Genomic DNA, 6,000 nt, shown 5'->3' on the forward strand with positions numbered 1-6,000 from the left:
TTCACCACCACTAACACCGGTTTGACTATCACAAACACCGGTTTGACCATCACAAACATCAGTTTGACCCTCACAAACATCAGTTTCACCTTCACAAACACCAGTCTGACTGTCACAAACACCAGTTTCACCAGAAAAAAACACCAGTTTCACCTTCACAAACACCAGTTTGACCAGCACAAGCACCAGATTAACCATAATAAACACCAGTTTGACCATAATAAATACCAGATTCACCATCAGAAGCACCAAATTCACCATCATAAACACCAGTTTGAGGCATGGGACAATAGCTGGTTTGAAGGTTTACCGTGGTTTAGAAATGCCATGGTTTTAAAACTGCTAAAATGTTCTGTTATATCGTTCCTAAGGTATATGTTTATTTTATACATGTTTTTTATTTAGTTTTTTAGGGCAACAGTATCTCCAGCAGAAAAGCAGCCTCCACATCAAAAGCTACTGGTCAGCTCATGATTCAGCAAACATCTGAAAAATAAATAGTTTATAAACCACATCCAGCATGCTGTAGAGCTCAACAGTGCAGTCACTTTACTTAATTAAGTGAAAGATCTCCAAAGATGCCTTTTTAAATTGTAAGGAAATCTGTGTTTATGAAACTAATGAAGACAGCAAAAGTCAATGATTGATTTGAATTATTTAACCTGACATGTTTACTGCTCCAACATATTTTAAATGGTCCTTAAAATAAAATATAATGTGCTCGATGGGGGAAAAGTTGCTGACATTTAAAAAACACATTTTAGAGCAGTACTCACAGTATCGCCAAACTGTGCTTTATTTGTCAATGGTTATCATACTCTCAGAATCTTATAGTAGCACATGCCCAGCGGTGGCCCTGCCTCACCAGTCTGACTATCCCAAACCCCAGCACTGGACTCCAGATCAGGCTTTCAGGAAGAGAGGAATGAATGAACAGAACAAACCGAAATCAAACACACGCAGAGCTGAGCATGAAGGGCTGATCTGAAACACTGCACAAACACAATGCAACTACATGCAGCCAAAGATTTTCCAAAAAAAAAAAAAAAAAAAAACAAAACCAGAAATTTTCTGACTGAGATTGTCTTCTAACAACAAACATCTATTATAGTTATGGCAAATACTGTTGTGTTTTGGAACCATACTAAGGTGCATTACACTGTAAACTTTATTAGTGTTTTCAAGACTTTGTACACAATGTAGTTGCCACAAGGGGGGGGGGGGGGGGGGGGGTGATCGAAAAGCCTGCACGAAGGGAGAGCGAGTAAGAAACCGGTGGCTGAAAGTAGGGCTAATTAAGATTATTATTAACACCTTCTCTTCAGTAATTGGGCTGAAGAAACGGTATTTTAGGAGCTGCCTGTGGGACGCACGAGAGACCTAAAGAGGGAGGCCAAACACCCCCACGGATTTCTTTATTTTTTTAAATAAATCTCTTTGTTTCTTACCTGTAAATGTAATAATGATTTGTATTCTTTGTTACTTACATTGCCTTCTTCCTCACCGACACTCTACGAACATTGATGCAGTAGCATTAACACTGTTCTGTAGTCTTAGCTATAATGAACTAATAAACTGTAATAAATACTGTAGTATTATTTGGTTTTTACTATAGTAAACTGTGGTGTATTGTAGTATAGTAAGTTAGATAGAAGGATGGATGGATGGATGAATGGATAGAACGATAGATGGATTGATTAACAGAATGCTGGTCGGATGGAAAAATGATAGAATGATAGATGGATTGAATGGATAGAAAAATGTATATGACCAATAGATGGATAGAACTATGGATGGATGGATAAATGGATAGAACGATGGATGGATAGAAGGGCAGATGGATTGATGGATAAAACAATGGGTGGACGGATAAATGGATAAAACGATGGATAGAATGATAGATAGAAAGATGGATGGATGGATAAATGGATAAAACGATGGGTAGAACAATGGATGGATGGATAATTGGATAGAACGATAGATGGATAGAACGATGGATGCATAAACGGATAGAACAATGGATTGATGATCGATAAAACAATGGATGAATGGATAAATGGTCAGGACGATAGATGGATTGATGAATAGAATGATGGATGGATGGATGGATGGATGGATAGATGGATAGAATGATGGATGGATTGATAGATAAAACAATGAATGGATGGATAAATGGATAGAACGATAGATGGATTAAACGATAGATGGACTGATGGACAGAATGACAGATATAATGATAGAAGGATGGATGGAAAAAGGGATAGAATGATAGATGGATTGATGGATAGAACTATGAATGAATAAATGGAAAAAACAATGGATTTATGGATAGATGAATAAAATGATGGATGGATGGATGGATAAATGGATAGAATGATAGATGGATGGATGGATAAATGGATAGAACAATGGAATGATGGATAGAACGATAGATAGATTGATGGATAAAATGATGGATGAATAGATTAATGGATAGAACAATAGATTGATGAAAGGATAAATGATTAGAACGATAGATGGATAGAACGGTAGATGGATTGATGGATAAAACAATGAATGGATGGATAAATGGATAGAACGTTAGGTGGATTAATGGATAGAAAGATGGATGGATAAATGGATAGAATGATAGATGGATAAAACAACAAATGGATGAATAAATGGATAGAACGATGGATGGACTGATGGATGGAATGATAGAAGGATGGATGGATGGATAAATGGATAGAATAATAGATGCATTTATGGATAGAACAACAGATGAATGGATAAATGTATAGAATGATAGATGGATAGAACAATGGGTGGCTAAATGGAGAGAACAATGAATTGATGGATAGAACAATAGATGGATGAATAAATGGATAGAACGATGGATGGACTGATGGATAGAATGATAGTGAGATAGATGGATGGATGGATGGATAAATGGATAGAATGATGGATAGAACAATGGATGGATGGATAAATGGATAGAACAATGGATTGATGGATAGAACAATAGATGGATTGATGGATAGAACGCTGGATAGATAAATGGATAGACGATATATTGATGGAACGATAGATGGATTGATGGATAGAACGCTGGATAGATAAATGGATAGACGATATATTGATGGAACGATAGATGGATTGATGGATAAAACAATGGAAGGATGGATAAATGGATGGAACAATAGGTGGATTGATTGATAGAACGATGAATGGATAAATGGACAGAACGACAGATGGATTAAACGATAGATGGACTGATGGATTGAATGATTGATAGAACGATAGAAGGATGGATGGATAAATGGATAGAATGATAGATTGATGGATAGATCGATAGGTGGATATAACAATGGATGGATGGAAAAATGGATAGAACGATGGATGGATGGATAAGTGGATAGAACGATAGATGAATTAAATGACAGATGGATTGATGGATAGGACAATGGATGGATAAATTGACAGAACGATGAATTAAACGATGGATGGACTGATGGATAGAACGATAGAAGGATGGATTGATAAATGGATAGAATGATAGATTGATGGATAGAACGATAGATGAGTAGAACAATGGATGAATGGATAAATGCATAGAACGATGGATGGATGGATAAGTGGATGGATGGATAGAACAGTAGATGGATTGAGGGATTAAACAATTGATGGATAGATAAATGGACAGAACGTTAGGTGGATAAATGGATAGAATGATGGATGGATAAATGGATAGAACAATAGATGGCTTGAATGATAGATGGATTGATGGATAAAATGATGGATGGATGGACAAATGGATAGAATGATAGATGAATTATTCTGATGTTTTGAAACCTCATCCTGCACTCATATGAATGTAAAGCTTTATGAAATATGTGTATGTAATAAGAATAGATGACATTGTTTGACAGGTTTCCACCTTCTGCTCTGTGTTTCTGCTGTAAATCTGCTCTTTGTGCAGTGATTGCAGTCTTTGTGCGAGTCTGAATGAATGTGAATTCTTCAAGCTCATGCAGCGTGTGCTCATTTCCCAGGCTGTGGTTGCGCTCCTGGCCTCTGGACTGTTGTTTAATTAGCAGAGGATCATCATGTAAATCAACTGAAGCCACTGACCGGAAACTCAAAGAGAGAGAGAGAAAAGAGAGCGAGAGAAAAAAAAAAAAAAAAGAGCATCTGTGTCTGATCATGTGACTGCAGGATGAGCTGTGATTGGCTGCTGCTCCTGTCACTCAAATGCTCTTTTTTTCTGCTGTTAATGATGCTGTTTCTGGTGCGATGCTGATATTAATAGTGCACATTATTGATCATAAAGAGGATCTGTGAAATCATCAATGACAGACAGGACAAAATGAAGCGCAGTACATCTGACCTCAGTATAAATATTCAAACAAATAGAGCTTTCCTGTGGCCAAGTCTCCTACTATTAATATCAAAAAGAAAAATAAAGATGAAAATACATGCATAACATAAACAAATGCAGTTAAGAGACAAACAGGAACTGTTTTTTAATTTTATATTTAAAAAAAAGCATCATATGATGGCTGTATAGTGTTATTAAAGGGTAAACAGACAAACTTTTATTCATTTAATTCGATATTATCGATAATATATATATTCACTCACCGGCCACTTTATTAGGTACACCTTACTAGTACCGGGTTGAACCCCTTTTGCCTTCTGAACTGCCTTAATCCTTCATGGCATAGATTTAACAAGGTACTGGAAATATTCCTCAGAGATTTTGCTCCATATTGACATGATAGCATCTATCTACTGTAGCTCTATTGGATTGAGCTCTGGTGACTGTGGAGGCCATTTAAGTACAGTGAACTCATTGTCATGTTCAAGAAACCAGTCTGAGATGATTCACGCTTTATGACATGGTGCGTTATCCTGCTGGACGTAGCCATCAGAAGATGGAGACACTGTGGTCATAAAGGGATGGACATGGTCAGCAACAATACTCAGGTAGGCTGTGGTGTTGACACCATGCTCAGTTGGTACTAATGGACCCAAAGTGTGCCAAGAAAATCTCCCCCACACCATTACACCACCACCACCAGCCTGAACCGCTGATACAAGGCAGGATGGATCCATGCTTTCATGTTGTTGAGGCAAAATTCTGAGCCGAGCATCTGAATGTGGCAGCAGAAATGGAGACTCATCAGACCAGGCAACGTTTCTCCAATCTTCTATTGTCCAGTTTTGGTGAGCCTGTGTGAATTGTAGCTTCAGTTTCCTGTTCTTAGCTGACAGGAGTGGCACCCGGTGTGGTCTTCTGCTGCTGTAGCCCATCCGCATCAAGGTTGGACGTGTTGTGTGTTCAGAGATGCTCTTCTGCAGACCTCGGTTGTATCGAGTGCTTATTTGAGTTACTGTTGCCTTTCTGGAACCAGTCTGGCCATTCTCCTTTGCCCTCTGCCAGCTAGTGTTTTGGAACTGATATTGCAGAGTAACACAAACAGCAGGCAGAAGTATAAATGCATGGCTACGCACAAAGCATGCATCGTGGGTCACGGTGAACGCTAGATGCAGAAGTATAAATCAGCCTTCATAATGTACTATACTATACTACACTGTACACTCTGGGTTAATTCAGCTCAAATTCCGTAAATTATGGACAAACCCAAACACTTGTTAAAATTGGTCCGATAGAGCAGCGTTTCCCAACCCTGTTCCTGGAGGCACACCAACAGTACATATTTTGGATGTCTCCCTTTTCTGACCCATTAACTTCAGGTTTTGGAGACTCTTTTGATGTTATGATAAGTTGATTCAGCTGTGTGTGATTAGGGAGAGGTTGAAAATGTGTACTGTTGGTGTGCCTTCAGGAAAAGGGTTGGGAAACACTGCTATAGAGGAATTATCAACCTACGTCACACAGGTTCCCAGTTGCAAAAAAAACACTGGTTGCAATAGCAAACATGTCGTGTTGTGCAGTAGCATGCCAAATTCAAAAGTCCAAAAATAGAAAGCTTAACTTTTACCATACACCACACTGCT

Source organism: Danio aesculapii, chromosome 9, assembly GCF_903798145.1.
Source record: "Danio aesculapii chromosome 9, fDanAes4.1, whole genome shotgun sequence".
Taxonomy (NCBI): Eukaryota; Metazoa; Chordata; class Actinopteri; order Cypriniformes; family Danionidae; genus Danio; species Danio aesculapii.